Source organism: Vicugna pacos, chromosome 9 (assembly GCF_048564905.1).
Source record: "Vicugna pacos chromosome 9, VicPac4, whole genome shotgun sequence".
Classification (NCBI taxonomy): domain Eukaryota; kingdom Metazoa; phylum Chordata; class Mammalia; order Artiodactyla; family Camelidae; genus Vicugna; species Vicugna pacos.
The window spans coordinates 62,278,269-62,297,905 of NC_132995.1; the positions used below are offsets into that span (position 1 = coordinate 62,278,269).

Below are 19,637 nucleotides of genomic sequence, written 5' to 3' on the forward strand. Positions count from 1 at the left end.
ATTATACACTGTTTTCAAACCTTTCTTTTCTCCCTTCTTTTAAAATTCTGTCTCTCTCTCTCTCTCCCTTTTTTTTTCTAAGTTTTATTCCTACATAGGCAATAGATAGATAAACTCCTTAAGGACCACAATAGATAACTGACACTCCATAAACCACAGTGCCAGAGACGTATGAGCAAGATGAAGAAGCAGAGAAACCATTCCCAATTAAAAGAACAAGAAAAATCCCCTGAAAGAATGATCAATGAAATAGACATCGATAGCCTACTAGATCAAGATTTCAAAAAAGGAGTGATCAAAGTACTGAAGGAACTAAAAGAGATAGTGCTTAGAGATATAAAATATGTCAAAAATGAAATTGAAGCTATAAAGAAGAGCCATGTAGAATTGATAAACTCATTTGCTGAGATGAGAGCTAACCTAAAGGCTGTACAAAGCAGACTAGATAATGCAGAGGAACAAATAAGTGACCTAGAAGACAGGACAACAGAAAGCACCCAATCAGAAACTTAGAGAAAAACAAATAAAAAACAATGAAAACAACACAAGGGACCTATGGGATAATATAAAGTGTGCCGATCTATGCATAATAGGGGTTCCAGAAGGGGAAGAAAGAACAAAGGGGATTGAAAAGGTATTGGAAGAAATCATGACTGAAAACTTCCCAAACCTAAAGGAATCAGATATCCAAGTACAGGAGGCTCAGAGGGTCCCAAACAGGAAGAACCCAAATAGACTCACACCAAAACATATTATAATCAAGATGGCCAGAGTCACGGATAAAGAAATGATCCTAAAGGCAGCAAGAGACAAACAAAGAGTGAGTTACAAAGGAACCCCCATAAAACTCTCAGCTGATTTCTCTACACAAACACTACAGGCCAGAAGGAAGTGGCAAGATATATTCAAAGTCCTGAATGAAAAAAAGATGCAGCATAGGATCCTTAATCCAGCAAGGCTATCCTTTAGAATAGAAGGAGAGATAAAGATCTTCACAGACAGGCAAAAGCTAAAAGACTTCAGCAACACTAAACCCATGCTAAAAGAAATATTCACAGGTCTACTCTAAATAGGTAAGAAGCAGGATGCTACAGAGATGAGAAACTCATAACTGGAAAGGAGATAACTGCCATGAATTACAAATAAAATAAACACAAAATTGTAAAAGAAGACATCTAAATCATTAAGAGTGGGAGAGGGAAGCAAGGAAAGCCACTGTGGAAAACACTATGGAGAGTCCTCAAAAGACTAGGAATAGACTTACCATATGACCCAGGAATCCCACTCCTGGGCATATATCCAGAAGGAACCCTTCTTCAAAATGACACCTGCAACCCATTGTTCATGCGAGCACTATTTACAATAGCCAAGACATGGAAACAGCCTAAATGTCTATCAACAGATGACTGGATAAAGAAGAAGTGGTATATTTATACAATGGAATACTATTCAGCCATAAACACTGACAACATAACACCATTTGGCGCAACATGGATGCTCCTGGAGAATGTCATCCTAAGTGAAGTAAGCCAGAAAGAGAAAGAAAAATACCATATGAGATCACTTATATGTGGAATTAAAAAAAAGCATAAATACAAAACAGAAATAGACTCATAGACATAGAATACAAGCTTGTGGTTGCCAAGGTGGCGGGGGGTGGGAAGGGACAGACTGGGATTTTAAAATGCAGACTAGATAAACAAGATTATATTGTATAGCACAGGGAAAAATATACAAGGTCTTGTGGTAGCTCACAGTGAAAAAAAAATGTGACAATGAATATATGTATGTTCATGTATGACTGAAAAATTGTGCTCTACACTAGAATTTGACACAACACTGTAAAATAACTATTACTCAATAAAAAAATATAAAAAAAGGAAAAAATAAAGATTAAATACTTGATGGAAGTAATTATAGAATCAGTAGACAGAAAATCAGTGAAGATAAGTAGAAACAACATTGTCAATCAACTTGAACTAATCAATTGTATTAGAACAGCCCACCCAACAACAGAATTCACATTCATATCAAGCATTCATGACACATTTACCAAGATAGAACATTCTGGGCCCCATAACAACTTTCAATAAGTCTAGAGAAATGAATTTAGAAACCTATAACAGAAATATCTCTAGAAAATCCCCAAATATTTGAAGACTAAATATCATAATTCTAAATAGTCCGTAGGTCAAACAAGAAATCAACGAGAAAATTAGAAAGACTATACCAAGGGTTGATGAAGATGTGATGGAATTGGAAATCTCACACACTGTTGGTAGAATGTAAAATGCTATATTCACTTTGAAAAACAGTTTGCCTGTCTTGTAAAAAGTTAAACAGACACTTATATCATCCAGCTATTCCACTCCAAGGTATTTATCCAAGAGAAATGAAAATACTTGCCTATATGTACATATATACAAAGACTTGTACAGGAATGTTCATAGCAAATTTATTTGTGACAGCCAAAAACTGGAAACAAACTGCGATATTGTGATATATATATATGGTCATTCAGATGACTAAAATATATTTCTCAGATACATTTGGTCTTAATCCGTTGTTCCTGGCTCACAGCTCCCATAACCCTTGGAACTTACTGAGTAATAAGAGCAATGGGAACATTTTTTGACGTACTATTTGGTCTCATCCTGAATTCTTAAAAATGCTTCAGAGCCATAAAGGTATCTTGTTATTCATAACAAGCCGTTTCTACCACAAGTGGGTTTATGTTAATGGAGGTGGCTTTTACAAAGAACCTAAGGCTAGGGGCTCATTGTCAGGAGAATCAACTATGAATAGAGGATTGGAACTTTCAGTCTTAACTCCATGATTTTCAGGGAACAGAGAGGTGCTGTTGGTTGCATTGATCACCAATAGCCAATGAGGTAGTCAACCATGCCTACCTAAATGGAGCCTACATAGAAACCAAAAAAGGAAGGATTTAGAAAGCTTCCACCTAGGGGAACCAGGACACTTTCATGTGCCATCATGCCAGGCTCCAAGCTTCACGAGAACAGAAGCTCCTTTGTAAGGGACTTCACCCTATGTGCCTCTTCATTTGACTTTTATCACATATCCTTTGTAATAAATCAGTAATCTTGTGAGTGAATAGGTTTCCCTGAGGTCTGTGAGCCATTCTAGTAAATAAGTTGAACCCAAGGAGGGGGTCTTGGGAACCTCTGATTTATAGCCAGTAGGTCAGAAGCACAGGTAACAGCCTGGGCTTGGGGTTGGTATCTTAAATGGAAGACAGTCTTGTGGGACTGAGTCCTTTACTTATGGAATCTGATTCTGTCTCTGGGTAGATAGTATCAGAATTGAGTTGAAGTCTTGGATACTCTGCTGGTAACCAAGAATTTCCTGTTGGTGTAGGGGAAGCCTACACACACACACACACACACACACACACACACACATATGTTGAAATTAGGTCCAGGAAACTGACAAACTAAGCTCCAACAATAGGTGAATGGATAAATAAATGGTGGTATAACTATATAACAGTATACTACTCAGGAGTAAAAAAGGAATGAACTGTTGGTACACACTAGAGCAGAGACGAATCTCAGAATGATTAAGGTGAGTGAAAGAAGCTAGACAAAAGAAGAGTACATCCTGTAGGATTACAGTTATATAAAATTTTAGAAAACAAAAAATAATTTATAGCAACAGAAGACAGATCAGTGATTGCCTGGGGACTGGGGTAGAGAAGCATGGGGGTGAAGGTAAATAGAGAGGGAGTAGGCAAGGGCAGGAGAAAGGGATCACAAAAGGCCACAAATAATCTTTTGAGAGTGATGAATATGTTGTCCTGTCTGTAGTGGTGGTTTTATGCTTGTGTGCATGTGTCAAAAGGCTCTTCCTGATTTACTCCTGTCCATCTCCCCAAATTCATAGCAACATTCCTGGCCTTATATTTTAAAATCTAGCAAGTAACACTGAAAAATGCTCTCCATGCTTCCTTCCTTACCTTTGCTCAGTGGTTCTTTGCTGGAATTTGCCCCTTTCTTCCCCCTCTGACCCCTTAATTTGGTTAGCTACTAATCAACCTGAGACTCAGCTCAAGTGTCATTTTTTCAAGAAACCTTCTCTGACTGTGTCTAATCCATCATACCCAGTCCACACTTTGTTTTACAATGATCTCTTCCCTCACTAGAATGTCAGCTCCTTGAGGGTAGGAGCTAATTTATTCATCTCTGAATCCTCAAGGTCCAACACAGTACATGATTCGATTAAAAAAGTAAGGCTGTGAGTGAATAAATGGCTGGAACTTTGCTCGTTAACTCTGCATAATCTGGTGCAGTGGAAAGAAAATGACACTGAAGAGTGAGGAGCCTTGGGCTTGAGATTTATTGTGCCATTAAACTAATCTTTTGGACGTGGGAAAATAATTGACACAAAAGGAGACTGGGCCAGGTGCCTCCTAGAGTCACCGCAGGCCCAATATCCTTGGCCGTGACAGCTGCTTCAGGGCCCCGTAATCTGTTGTCCCCAGAGCGCCAACTCGTGAGGTGCCTACAAACCTGGGAATATCCCCACCGATTCTTTCCTTCACAGGCAGGAAATGGAACCTCTTTCTCCTTCCCTGATTTTCCACTTACACTCACACCTCACTGAAGGAGAAAAGCTGCCCATTTTGTGAAAATTGTTACTACTCTCACCACGTGCAATGATGATCCCAGGTTTTACACAAACCGAGAGAGAAGGCCACTCTGTTCCCCCTTTCCTTACTTCACCGTGTCTGGCCAGTTACTGAGTTTCACCCCTTCCAATCCCACTGTCTGGAAAAACTGACGCCCCTCTGCAGTCAAAATCTGTGACTCATGTCGCCCTGTGAAGAAAGTCCCTGACGTCAGCTTCCAGGAAGTCTCCATGACTGAACTGAAGTAACTGCGGCCACCTCCCACAGCCCAGTGTGGAGGCCAGGGAGGAAGCTCGCCCTTTAGTTTTGCAAACCAAAGAGCTCCGGCTGATAAACTGTCTCGTGGCCTTCTCATTCCATCTCTCTCTTTCCTTTGACCCGTCCTTGCAGCCATCTAAGCTAGTCTTGAATCTAACAGAGCTTAGAAGTGGCTCTATTCTGTTCTATTCTTAGATGAGGGATAGAAGTTTCAAGAAATTACCAATTCTTGATCTGATCCGATCTTAGATTTGGAGCTACAACAAGACAGTTTTGGTGTTACACAGACTATTATATGCATGAGAAGTTAAAAAGTATTCTTCCAACAAAAATAAATAAATAAAACCATAGGAATCCATAGTCAATAATTTTGGAAATAAATGGGATTAAATAAAATAAAGCAATAAACAGATTTCAATGAATGATGTCTGAGAAACATGTTATATGTTAGTGTACATTGTGGATCTCTAAAAGTCTACTAATGTAACTACAAACCTATTCTTCTATCGCAGATGACTTGTTAGCAGCTCAGAAAACATAGCGTTCCATGGAACACAGTTTGACAAACATCAGTGATGGCCTCCGGCAGGTCTAGTTTTGAATCCTAGTAGGGCTGCATACCAGAAGCGTGGCCCTGGGCAACTTGCTTAAGTTGTTCTGAGGGTTTAATGAGAAAATATTTCCTGAATGGCTCAGTAGCAGATTGTCGGGGTTCAGTGAATCCTGAGGAAAAGATCAAGTTCAGAGCTTCCCTGACAGTCCATTTATAAGGGTGACACTGAGATTTCTGCTAGATTTTTCAGGAATAAAATGCATCAGGATCCAGGAGGCCTTTAATAATCCTTTGCTTGTTTCATTTTTTGTTTTTTAACTTTTAAAAAGATTTGTATGTTCCCTTTGTGAAAAAGTCAAACTGTAAAGTACAAAGAACACTTAGTATCTTCTGAAACTTCACATCCATGAAATAACCACCATTAATATTTTTGGTGAACATCTTTCCAGCCATTTCTGTCTATACAAATCTATTTGCTGATTTACATAGAAAAACATGGTATTTAGCAAGAAAATATTGGCTTCCCATTTCTTCCTACACAGAGCTGTAGAGGTCTTTGATTCATCAGTGAGGAAAATTCAGGACTTTATTAACAAAAGTTTTTTTTTTCCCTAAATAAGAAAGAAAATCTTCTTCATGAGGGCCCCAAATTTTGGCTCTCTTGACAAAATAAATATAGATAAATGATGTAGTTCACTGGATCCTGAAAAATGCCAAGCTCTTTATAAATATATTTTACTTATAATACTCATATCCATCCTGCAACTTAGATGTCAAAAGCCCCACTTTGCAAGCAGGAAATCCAAGGCTCAGACAGCTTATGCAACAGGCACAACATCATCCAGCTAGTAGTCAGCAAAGCCAGGGCACAGGTCAAGGTCTTTCAGCCTCCTAAGCCTCCATCCTTTCCACTGTCACAGGCTCTGGTTTCATACCTCCTGCTTCCCAACTCAGCTCCCTCCCTGCAATGTGATGAGCGTCCAGGAGGACTCCCTCCATCTTCCTAGGTTCAAACCCCTGTGAGCAGTAGCTGAGGCAGGATGGAGGTTATGCAAGTATGTCTCTTCAGGGAGTAGTGAGCAGTTATAAGGGGAGGGGTGATACTAAAATAAAACCAAATCAAACCATCAACTTTTACGCATCAGTTTCCTCTCGTTTTTCCATCACTTTGTTAGAGGAATGTGTCTGTCATCTTATTCTTCCCTGAAATTGTGGTCTGATGACAATTTTTTTCCTTTCAAGGCTGTTCTCAGGGGAGAATTGGTGATTTGTAAAAGAGGGAAAGAAGAAAGAAGCAAAGAGAAGAGAAAAAAATGAGGAAAAACAAATCCAAATGATCCTGGGGGCTCATTTCACTTCATTTGGGAGCTTAGCAAGATACTGCTTAACCGAAAAAGCACTGATACTCCTAGCAGCTGAGCTGAAACAGGGACCTTTATAATAAGGCCACTTTCTGACTCAGGAACAGTTACATAAAACAGTTACCACTGTTACAGAGTCAATGGACTAGTGGTTTTTTTCCTTAGCTGAAAAATATGTAGAATTTTGCTGTGGAGGGTCCCTCTCCTGGAGACCCTTCCGTGGTGCATGGTGCATACAGGCAAGCTATGGCCAGTGTGGGCAAGGCTCTCTGTGGGGTAATGAAAGCCATTTCTGTGGTATTCCTATCAAAATTTGGAATAGCCTGAATCTAGTAATGAGGAAACATCAGACAAATCCAAATAAAGAGACATTCTAGGAAATAACTTGCCTATACTCTTCAAGAATATCAATATTGTGAAACACATAGAAAGACAGAACTGTTCCAGATATAGGGTGACTAAAGAAACGCCACAATTAAAAGCACCATATGATCAAAGATTTCCCTTTGCTATAAAAAATATTAGTGGGCAATAGGTGGAATAAAATCTATAGAGTTTTAATAGTATTGCATCAGTGTCAAAATCCTGATTTTGATCATTGTAAAGTGGATATGTAAAAGAATTTTTTTTGTTTGTAGAAAATGCACTTAAGGGGAAGAGATACCATGTTTGCAATTCCTGTCAAATGAGAAAGCTGGGGAAGGATAAAGAAAATGTGGTAAAATATTAGTATTTGATAAATCTGAGTGAAGGGGGATCAGAAATGCTTGGTAGTGTTTTTGTAAACTTTCTGTAAGTATGAATTTCGTCAAACTAAAAAGTGAAAAAAAAAAGTTGAACATGAGTAAATGATCTGAGGTCTTCTGCTCTTGAAATCATTACAACTTAAGTCCCTTGTGGTATAAATACTGAAATTCTACAATAGTTATTTTTGCAGAATAAACCATGAGCTAATTCTCTACTTGCTCCTGAGATAGAGTAAATATGAAGCCATGAGTTAAAATTTACTTGAACAAATTTTGAAAGACGTGACGTATCAAAATCATTTCTCAGCTTTATTCCTCAGTCTAGTTCTCCTGAAATATAAAATGTCAAACAAAATTTGACAAAGTAAACAAATATTAAATATCTGATTTGCTAGCATATTGATTTCAGACCTTTTGGATTTATAATTAAGTTGTGTTTTTGTGTTTGCTTATGTTAAAATGCACTGGCAATGTCTGCATGTGAACAAATAACACTGTGTAATGATGCCTATTTAATAAGTCTATAAGAAAAGGGAGAATAGTGCAGAGGAAAGAATATTTCCTAAAGAATCAGAGACATTCTAAATAACTAGTTAAGTAATTTTATGGCTTTGGACAAGTCACCTGACCTGAAAAATAAGCAGATTGGAATGTTATAAAAGCAAAATTGGGCTCTCACTCTGAGTTGGACATTATATTTGATCCTGAATAATCTCCAAGGTCCCTTTAAATATCAACATTCTAATACTTAGCACATAGTGCTTGCATTTTAAATGATTATAGAAATGTTTCCTTGTGGCATCTTTGCTTTTACAACAAGTTTTGGCCACAGCTATGATGGATTGACGCTACTGCTTGGGTAGAAAGTCCACCATGGGAAATGAATAGAGGACTTGCCTTTATAGCCCAACACAGAGATTGATAGCCTCCTATCTGAGCGCTCACCCACTGGCTTTAGAAATGCATTATCTTCCCTTCTCTCAAAGCCTGCTTCCAGACAGCCTTCCCAAACTGGCCACCCAACCTCCAGCTGCAATCCTCTCCTCCTCTGCCTCGGCAGCCGCCCAGAGGCCCACTCTGCACAGCTGTCTAACTTTTCTGCGTTACTTTGCTTCAGTGCTCTGCACCTGCCATGCCAGCTGGGTCCTGGAGCTTCCTGAGGGCAGGTGTCTCATCTCCAGGCTCAGGGTCATCTATACACATTGGACACTCACTTAGTAAAAGAAGTACTGTGGGCTGACTAATTCAGGAACATAAACCAAACCACCGTAACTAAAACAACACAGCATTTCCGGAAACAGAGCTGAGAGAAAGAGAACGGTTGTAACTTTGCAAAAAGCTCCATCCTTCATTTCACTCTAGGGGAAAACCTAGGTTGAGGAGGAAGAAATCTGCCTCTTCACCATCATTTCAAGCCACATTCCATCATTTCTCTCATGGGGTGTTTCAGGCATAGCTCCATCCAGGGCTGGGCCTGGGACTGGCCTGATTAGTGGTCTTGCTTCCACTTTCAGGTGCTAGGGCTCTAGAAACAAGTAGGAGAAATGTTCTACTTCCTGTGGTCCTGTAACCACAGCCTGTCATACTCTGATCTCGTTTGCTTACTCCTATTTCAAGCATGCCTGGGTGTTCACATTTCCTTGAGTTTGCATACACTGTGCCCTGTCTTGAAGGCCATTCGTTACCCCCAGTGTCCATAGAAAACTCATCCTTCTTTGAAAATGAACACAAGCGGGCACCTCCTCTCCCAGGGAATCTTTGGCACACTCCTAAACTCCTCCTACATTTTGTGTAACTCTTGCTCCATTATAGAAAAGATCCCCTGGTGTCATGCTTGTGTATTGCTATGTCTGTCCATCATGCTACTCTACAAATGTTTTGAAGCCAATAACCACATCGGCTCTCCTTGTATTTCCAGTGCTTAGCACACACCTAGTCCCTGGTATGTTTCAGGGTGGGAGTGAGGAAACTGAACAGGTCAGAGTCTGAAGACTTCCGGTGACCAGAAGTCAACCTGAGGACACAAGAAACTAAAGACTAACAGAGTTCAACATTTCCAGTTTGTGCCTCTTGTCAATTACCAAAAGCAAGGTCATTTAGGTAGTTGTAGCTGTGAAGGGCTGGGCTTTGAATCATTTTTTGCAGATCTAAAGATGCCCAATGCTTTCATTTAAAGGCTAAATACTCCTAACTGGCCCACACAGGAAACATCACAGGAAATCATGTTTCAGCTCAGCCTCTGCTCCAATACAACCGCAGTTTCAAAATGCTGCAGATACTGGTGGAGATTGAGAAAGCAAAACTTCTTTGTTTAGCCCGCAGCTAAGATTCTGCTTTTGCTCAATTCTCTTCCAAAGCATTTGCATGCATATCTGAAATTTCTTATCTCCCAAGGGAGTGCCTTAAGGGCAAGACTGTTTGCAGGACAAATACTTCCCTTCTACTTGCCTTTCCTCCTCCCCACCTATATCTTCCAAAGCACAGGGTCCGGCCCTAGGAAGCACTTAACATCTGATTATTAAGTAAATTCATTTAAAAAGTCTGGTCTTTGTTTTTAAATTCAAGGCTTGATAGCCCCTGAGGTGCTTTGGGAATCTAGAGCCCTTGGTTCCATTCCCATTCCTCATTGTTAGGTGGGTGTGTGTGGTTCTATGGGACTTCCCTCGCTATTCCAGGGAAGATTCTTGCAGGTCTTGGAAGGAGAAAGCTATGATCTAGAGTTCCCAGTGGTAAACTGACCCCCAGCAACAACAGTGGTCACAGAAAGCCAGGATCATAGCTTGCTATCACTTTCTGAGTCCATAAGACCTCAATCATTAGTTATGGAGCGTGAATTAGAAATCTTGGAATATCAAGTTTTGTTTGTAAGTCATGCAGATTTGGTGCATGCCATATATTGATTGATATTCATGTTTTAAACACTAAGGATAAGTTTATTTGAGGGAACCCTGAGGATCACAATGATCTTCCTGCCCTTTAAAAACAACCAATCTAAGCATCCGTTAGAGGCATCTAGCTTTTTGAAATACAGGTACAGAGCATGTCTTGTGTTCTTGACTCTGAGCTGGGTGTAGCAGTTGTAATGCCCTCTATTTAGTGGCTCTGAGGAATCACAGTGCGAGTCACTAACTCTTGAAATTTCTCAAATGAAGAAGATCTGCATCTCCCTGCTGCCTTTTTAAATGGCTCTAGCTGTTGATTCTCTCCTCACTTTAAAATCACAAGATGAACTTTCTAAAGATCACAGCAGGTAGGAAGTTCCCCCAGTTTCATCTCTCACAGAAGGCTCTGGTGATCAGAAATGACCACACACAGAAACTTAAGTTCTGAAGCAATTTAAGCACATAAATGCCCTGAGCCAAACAGATCACGGGAACCCAGTTAATTGAAAGTCCTTCTGGCCTAATTGCCTTTCGAGAATTACAAGGGCCTTGCTGATCATTTTACTTCCTGCGGTATATATTTACGAAACAGAAGTTACAAAAGATTTTAGAGTTACTAGAGGTATGCAGAGACTCCAGCCCACATAATACAGTTCAAGTCTTTGTTCTCAAACCAGATTAAAATGTCACCAATCTTACCTTTGGCAGACTCTTTTCCTCAGTCCTTCAGATAGAATTTGTGACTATCCTCGAGGTAGCTTGACAAGGCTGGTAACAAGGATGTCGGGGCTATTTGTGTAAAAGGAGAAGTGAAGAGGGAATAAATGTGATGACGCCGTGATGACAGGAAGCCCAAAAGAGGCAAGGGAGGAAGTGAGGCTGGGCCCGCCCTCTTTAGCGTCAGAGATGCAACCCCTCCCTTGTGGTTTTTTAGAAGCTTACACCTACGACCCACCCAAATGTCTAAACCAGGGGAAAAACTCCAAGGCCAAATTGGTTCAGGCTCGGATCTGTGAGCTTTGATGGGTTCTGGGGTGATTTGGGCATTGCTTTTGTTTAGAAAATGACAGTGCCTCTCAATCAAGGTGGCATCTCAGAATTACCTGTGGGATGAGAATAAGTAAGCCTGGCCCCACTGTACTTATTCAGTCCCATTCACGTAGACTGAGACACGAGTGGAACCCAAGAATCAATATTTTAAGAAGTTTTCTAGGACTGAGACTTAGGAATGTCTCTTAAACAACTCCACCTTCTCCCCACTAGTCTCCAGTTTGATTTGGTCACCATTTTCAGAATCTTGTGTCTCAGAAGCTGGACTGTCCTGATGTAAGGGGATTGTCAGGGACAAACTTCAAAGCACAATCCAAGGATCACTGGTAAATGACTTGGTTAATAGAGGGAGCCCTTGACTTAGAGTCCAAAGATATGGGTTTCCATCCCAGCTTTATTTCTGTTAGCTGTGAGATACTGAGAAAATGTCAACCTCTTGGCTTCAGTTTATTAATAGTAAGTCGAAGAATAATCCTGCTATCTTCCTTCACCCTGAGACATAAAGATTCTGGAATAAACTCTGACCAGGATTGGCTCATGGGGAAAGCTGAGTGGAAAAGTTCTTTAATGTAGAACATGTCAGTCATTAATATTCTCTTAATTAATATTCTCCAAATACGTAGATTTTCACAAACTTATTTGACCATAGAACAATATGTGTGTGTGTGTATTATTTCTAAGGGAACAGTTTTTCAGTGTAACTACGCTTTAGGAAATACTGTTATAAACTCTCCTGTCCTCGGCTGGCATCACTCTGAGAAATCACTGCCCCTCAGTCAGGGCTGCTGTCATACTGACAGTCCTCCAAAGTGGAGTAATTGAGGGGAGAACTTTTGATGGCTTTGATTACTAGCTCTCTGTACCAAAGATTCACATTTCTATGTGCAATCTGATCTCTCATTTGAGCTCCACACAAGCACCTCCAGTACAGTGTCCAAAATTCAGCTTAGTCAATGTGGCATCCTCCCTCTCAGGTCTGCTCTTCCCAACCCCACCCCGTTACCATCTCAGGGAAAGCTGGACTCACCTCTCAGTTGCCCCAGTCAGAAAACAGTCTTCCTCTTAAGCTACTCTCTCTCCCACATCACCACATATTATTGCTAAAATAATGATTAAAGAAGATAATTTAGGTGACACAAACTTTTTTTAAACACTTCTTGAAGTGGACAGTCTCCATCTGGAGAACTACAAAGTGGGGCAGAAGGCAGGAAGCTTTTATAGAATAGAAAATAAAGAAAAAGAAAGAGGAAATAACTGATTGGCTGAGGACACATCGTTGAAATTGTTTCAGGTGAGAAAGAACAAGGAAATAAGTATAGAGCCTAGAGCTGACTTGGCTGATGGATAAAAGCAAAGCATTTACAGAGACATGAAAATCGTAAAAATTTCAGTTTGCTGACAGGGCACCCAAGGGGCAGGAGCAGCTCCATCCTGGGCCTGAAGAGTTATTTCAACACTGTCAACCACCAAAGTCCTTTAAATTTTACCTTTGCTTACATATTTCTCAAATCAGATTACTTCTTGCCACTCCAGAACCATTACACTAATCCTTATCTCTCACCTGAGTTACTGGACCCCAGCCTCCTTCTCGATCAGCTTCGATGTTTTCTCCTGCAGTCCTGAGAAGGAGAGTATTCTAAAAATGCAAATTTAATTATGTCATTCTCCGGTTTAAAACTCTTCAATGGCTTCCCATAGGTTTTAAACAGTTCCTGTTAACTCCTAAGCCTCAGCTGGCCATTCCTTATCCATCCCCACCCCCATAGTCCTGCCATACTGGTTACTGAATTCTTACCAAATTCCTTTGAGTTGCTTGAACAAGTCGATCTAGATTCTCTCTCTCTCCTCTCTTCCTTCCTTCCTTCCTTCCTTCCTTCCTTCCTTCCTTCCTTCTTTCCTTCCTTCCTTCCTTCCTTCCTTCCTTTCTCTTTCTGTCTCTGTCTCCCTGTCTCTGGAATATTTCTTCAACCTCTAGACTCAAAGATCTGTATGTAGGTTCTGTGTTGCTCTGTGTATGTTGAACAATTGGGTCTGGCACATAAGGGGTGCCCCTACAAATATCTGAATACCTCAGGTAGTGTCGGGCCTGAACGTTAGGAGAACTGGAGATTTAGGGAGGGAGGAGAAAGTAAGATAAGGAGAGAGATATGTAATGTGAACATCTATGGAGAGAGAAGTGGTTATTAGAAGGGAATTTTAGAAATAGCAGGGAGAATATCACACGATGAGAGATGCTCACAGAATTGAATGACCATTTTAATGGAGAGAACTTTTCCTTTAATTACTCTTCTCCATCATCCCACTGGAAAGAGGGATCCAAGTGCTTGACAACCAGTGGCACCTGTGGTCTGGGAGTCAGGGAAGGGTAGAGAATTGTATATTGACTTAAACCCAAACCTACAAGATTTCATTGAGAACTAATGCTCTTTATGACCATCAGATATTCACAATCCATTTGGAGGAAAAAGGGAAAAATGAAGAATAAGACAATTTCAGGGCAGCCCATGTTATTGAATAATCCAGAAGAATGCTCAAAAACTTTGGGAAAACAAATAAATAAGCAAAGGAATTTAGCCGAAGCTCAGACTCATCATGGTTTGGTCTTTTCAGTGCATGGTATTGATCAAGCATCAGAGATGATAATGGAACCTGGGAGTTTAGGAGACCTGCAGCTGGCCTGACAAGGAGTGGAAATACAAATTATTGTTGCTTCATTATCATGCAGTAGTATCTGCCAAAATGCCTCCTGAATGGACAAAACCTCATGGAGAAATCATAGGGTTCCCATTTAGAACTTCTTTTTTCTTTCAGATGAGTGAGTCTGTTTTTAATGATTGGAAAATAGGCACTATTGAAATATGAGAAGAATACAGATGGAACCCCCAAGCTGAGGGTAGACACTATGTTTTTTATTACAGCTTCAATAACCAGCAATGATACCGCTGTGCCTTTGATGTTTAGACCAATGTGGCAGGGACTAGCAAACTTGCATCCATAGCTGCTCTTTACTAGCATCATTGTCCCAGATGCCATTTTGCCAGAAAGTTTGGCACCTTTTAACACAATGTTTGTGATATATTATGGCTACTTTTATTTAGACTCTAGGAATGATATGGGCTCTAGAAGTAAAAATATAATGTTGTATACATGAAACTTATATAGTGTTATAAACCAATATTACCTCAATAAAAAATGATTTTTAAAAGATGTTCTCTTAGTCTGTTCAGGCTGCTATAACAAAAATACCATAGGTTGGGTAGCTTATAAACAACAGAAATTAATTCCTTATGGTTCTGAAGGCTGGGAAGTCCAAGATAAAGGCACCAGCAGGTTTGGTATTTGGTTAGAGCCTGCTTTCTGGCTGATAGATGGTCATTTTCTCGTGGTGTCCTCAAAGGTATGAGAGCATGATAGAGAGTTCTGGGGTCTCTTTTATAAGGGCACTAATCCCATTCATGAGTGCCCCCTCATGCCTTAATTTTTTCCCAAAGTCCTCACCTACTAATACCATCACACTGGGGGTTAGGTTCCAACATATGAATTTGGGGAGCTCTTTCAGTTTATAGCACATACCTTGAAGAGAAGAACTGAATTATGGAATCTCACAGCTAGGAGTATGATGTAAAGGAAATAACAGAGGGCTGGAAACCAGAAGGCATTCACAGAGATAGTTTAAGGAAGTCATTTAACATCTCTGTGTCTTAGTTTTTTCCTCTGTGCTGTGGGATCATTTCTTATAGATCATTTCTTTATTTTCTATATGGAAAAGCTTTATAAAGTTTCAAATATGAAATGAACATTAGCTGTTATTCGCAGTATACTCCTTAGAAAATAGCTAGGCAATCTTCCAGATTTTTCAGATTCAGAACCTAAGACTTAAAGAGCTGAAGAGACCTTCCCCAGGTCTCTCAGCCAGGAAAGAGCTAAGCAGATTACCATGACCTCCACTACCTCAGTGGTTGGGGGATGATCAGGCCCCAGGAGGAAGCAAAAGGAATGGACCCCTTGTGCTGAAGATTCTTGACTTCTACCTGAAAGTTGTGACTCTCTCTTAGTAAGGTTCCATCTTCTTTGAGCTCAAGTAGGTGTGGACCAGTGAGAAACGACCAAGGTCATACGACACTGTAACCCAGACTAGATGGGTTTCCTTGCCCTCTTGCCTGAGTTGAGAGAGAACAGGGTGACAGGTCTCTGTGCAAATACAGCTATTCCCTGTGATGGCAACAGTTGCTATGACCGTCTCCCCTGACCCTCATCTAATCTTGGCTGTACCTCTGCAGCCCTCCCATCTATCAGCAAAGGTCTGCACAGCCCTAGGGCAAGAATCAGAAACTTACATCACTGTGTAGCCTCCCCTTCACTTTTCCTCAGAAGGACTCTAAGTCTGTGGATCACAAGAGGCTCCTTTTCCAGGTCAATCCAAAACAAAATCCAAGACAAAAAGCACAGATATGTCAGGGTTTGGCCATGCTACCTGGATATGTCCAGTGTCTCACAAGGACAAGCATCCTTGATAAACCTGGGAAAGTCATTGGCAAGTGTGGCTTTGCAACTCAACCTTGTAGAAGTCAGTTACAGAGACTCAGAGGCTTAAAAGCACAGTGCAAGTAACTGTGACGTGCAGAATTATCTGCAGAAGCTCATCATTCTAGAAGCCGTAGCCTTGTCTCAATACTTTCTCCTTATTCTCCTTTCAGTCAGGGCCCACCAATTGTCCTTGACCTTATGAGACTAATCCAAACATGACTTTCTTTTTTTTTGTATATTTTTCCAGCAAGGAAAATAAGGGAAACTATAATGAAAGGAGAGGTCTAGAAAAAAAAATTATGTGTTTGTGTGTGTGTCTGTACACCTACATAGCAGCAGAAGTCTTCATTCAAATGAAGTTACAACTGGAACAGCAATAAATAAGATAGATAAAAATAGAACTGCTCAGTGAACACAAGGGTGGGGCTCAGAGACTGCTCATCCTCCTCTCCCCTTTGGAGGCTTCTTAGACATCTTTGCCCAACTCCAAATTCAGAAAACCAGTGATCCAGGTGAGCTCAGACCCCCTGGGTTCCTTGCCAATGTTAGGGTTTATTTTTAGTTGTGGGGCCAGGGCTGTGGCTGCTCCAGTCCTGCAGCCCTCACTAACCAGGCTTTGTGTTTCATTGCCATGTCTCAGTGGATCCAGGAAGCCCCAACATCTCCCCTTCCTCATTCGAAAGGCCTGGGAGTTGTGGCTTCCTGCAGAAGGAATAGTTGGGAAATTTTTCCCAGGTGACAGCAGTTGTGCTGCCCACAAACACCCTAAGGCTTTGTTTCCAGATTGGAGCTGTGAGCCTGTGGGAGGTGCAATGTGGGGCCTGGAGCTGGAGGGGCAGGTGAATGGCTCTGGCATGTGCTATGATACATTACACTCTCTCCTAGCCAACTATAACAAAAAGGTGATGCTACGGGCAATTTTTGTCATATACAGGGGAGTTCCTTATGTGTCCCTGGGCAAGGAGAAAAGCCACTGAGTTGGCAGGTGGTGTGGCATAGGAGATAGAGGCTTGGATTCAGAAACAGAAGTGTTGGATTCTTACCTGTGTTGTCCAGGGAAAGTCCACTTATTTCCCTAAGGGATCATTTATTTATCTGTGCAAGAAGATAGATTGGGTAATCCATACACTCTCTGTGGGCCTTAAATATTTTGAATATTTATTACTTTGTAATATCAAAAAATGAATTTCTACTAGCTAATAGCTTTGGCTAGGATTTGGTACAGAAGGTGGAACCTAGAAGAAGCATTATAAGAGATACCATTTATTGAGCATTTCCTATGGGCCAGAGCACTGTACATGTTCTCAGTTAGGGGCAGTGTGAGATAGGCATGGCATTTCCTTCTTTACAGATGAGAAAGGCTAAAATCGGTCGGTTTAGGTAACTTGCTCAAAGCACACTGCTAGAAAGTGAAAGAGTTAGAATTAAAAAGTGCTTGCTCTCCTATCCAACTTCCTGCAGAGTTAATCTGACATTAATACTTGCTGCCGATGAGCCACCTGTGCCCGTTGAAAGCTGACAGCTTTCACTTTTACCAGGAGTACCCTAAGATGATCTCACAGTATTTTCCTTGTTTACAAGAGGAGCAGGAAGAGGACAATTCTCTCTTCAGAAGGCAAAGTCTGAGAATGTTTTCTGATACCCAGTACAACCTCACTTGTGCTTTTCCCAGCCAGAGTTTTGAGTAACGCCCATGAGTTTGAACCTAATCTCTTTTCTTAACTCGAAAAAAGAAGAAACTTCAAAAGAAATTTTAGACAAGAGATCATCTTATCCTTGGCACTGAGGGAGCATAATTTGTAGGAGCCAAAAAATAAGGCAAGCAACATCTGAGTGTGCAATGCTGACCTCAGCTTTTTGACTATAAAGTCAACTCAGCTCTTTAGAGTCGCATAGAGCAAAGAACACATGCCCACCACGCCCTGTGTTCTAATTACTGAGAACATGCACCAGCAGGGAGGGGAGGAAGTGCAGGCAAGAGCCTGGTAGAGTGTCTGGCAGGAAGAGGTAGAAATCAACAAGTATGAAGCCTTAGCTTCCAACTGAGCCTACCAACCATAGCCACAGGGCAGATGGAGCATCACAGGTGTGTCATGAGTCCTTTGCCTAGACTCATTTCCCCAAATCTTTATTTCCACTTCCAATTCTTCAGTGCAAAGAATAAGAAAATTCTTTGCCTAGGCCAAATCTACTCCAGAAAAAGGAAATGAAGTTCCATATTCTTGATGTATAATTAGCACCTTATAATAATTATTACTATTATTTTTAATTTTTTAGAGTAGTTTTAAGTTCTGAACAAATTTGAGTGGAAAGTGCAGAGATTTCTCATATACCCCCTTCCCCTCCATATGCATAGCCTCCCTCACTATCAACATCCCACATCAGAGTGGTACATTTTTTACAATCAATGAATCTACATTGACACATCATGATCACCCAAAGTCCATAATTTAAATTAGGGTTCACTCTTGGTGATGTACATTCTACTAGTTTTGACAAATATATATACATATGTATCCACCATTATAATGTCGTACAGAATTGTTCCACTGTTCTAAAAATCCTCTGTGCTCTGCCTATTTAGTCCTCCCTCAAACCCTGAACTCTGACAACTGCTGATCTTTTTACTGTCTTCGAAGTTTTACCTTTTCCAGAATGTCATATAATTGGGATAAAACAGTATGTAGCCTTTCAGATTGACTTCTTTCACTTAGTAATAATGCATTTAAATTTACTCCATGTATTTTTATGACTTGTTAGCTCATTTCTTTTCAGTGCTGAATAATTTTCCATTATCTGTGTATGACAGTTTATTTTTCCATTCTTCCGCTGAAGGACATTTTGGTTGCTTCCAAGTTTTAGCAATTATAAATAAAGCTGCTATAAACATCCATGTGTAGTTTTTTTGTGTGAACATAAGTTTTCAAGCCATTTGGGTAAATATCAAGGCATGTGATCACTGAATCAGATAGTAAGAGCAAGTTTAGTTTTGTGACAAACTTCCAAACTGTCTTCCAAAGCATCTGTACCATTTTGCATTCCTACTAGCAATGAATGAGAGTCTCTGTTGCTCTACATCTTCGCCAGCATTTGATGTTTTCTGTATTCTGGATTTTGGCTATTCTAATAGGTATGTAGTAGCCATCTTATTACTTTTAATTTTGAATCACAAGTATAATTATTTTGTTTATATGTAGTTTTACATTAGTTATTTGATTAACGTTTGTCTTTGCCCTATATATTGCCTCTATTTTTGTTTATTTTGTCACTTATATGTCAAACAATGCCTTGGAAATAGTAGACTCTCAATGAATATTTAAATGAATGAATGACCAGCCTTATCAACTAATTTTGTAGGTGAGCTTTTACACAAGGATCCAGGTTTACTGAAGATAATGGAGAAAAATCTGACCTATTTACATCAAACCTGAGACACCAGTTCACCTGTCAGCTTCATTGTCAGAATTTAGCAGTGTCCACAGCCACAGTCAGAGGCATCTGGTCATCAATCTTTGTGGTTACTGGTTTAGGTAGTTGCCTTTTACATAGAATCTAAATTATTTAATCCAGTTTATCAATCATCAGACAAATATAGCTCTTTTCCTTTTTGCA

At 40.3% G+C, this 19,637-nt stretch overlaps 1 protein-coding gene across 1 annotated transcript in view; it reads right to left on the minus strand.

Moving 5' to 3' along the window:
• Positions 1-11,261, minus strand: part of CD53 (CD53 molecule) — a 40,930-nt gene extending 29,669 nt beyond the window's left edge. Inside the window, exon 1 of the mRNA XM_006197441.4 lies at positions 11,148-11,261. The gene's annotated coding sequence lies outside the window, so the exon portion shown is untranslated. The remainder of the gene's footprint in view (positions 1-11,147) is intronic.
• Between the last annotated feature and the right edge of the window lie 8,376 nt (positions 11,262-19,637).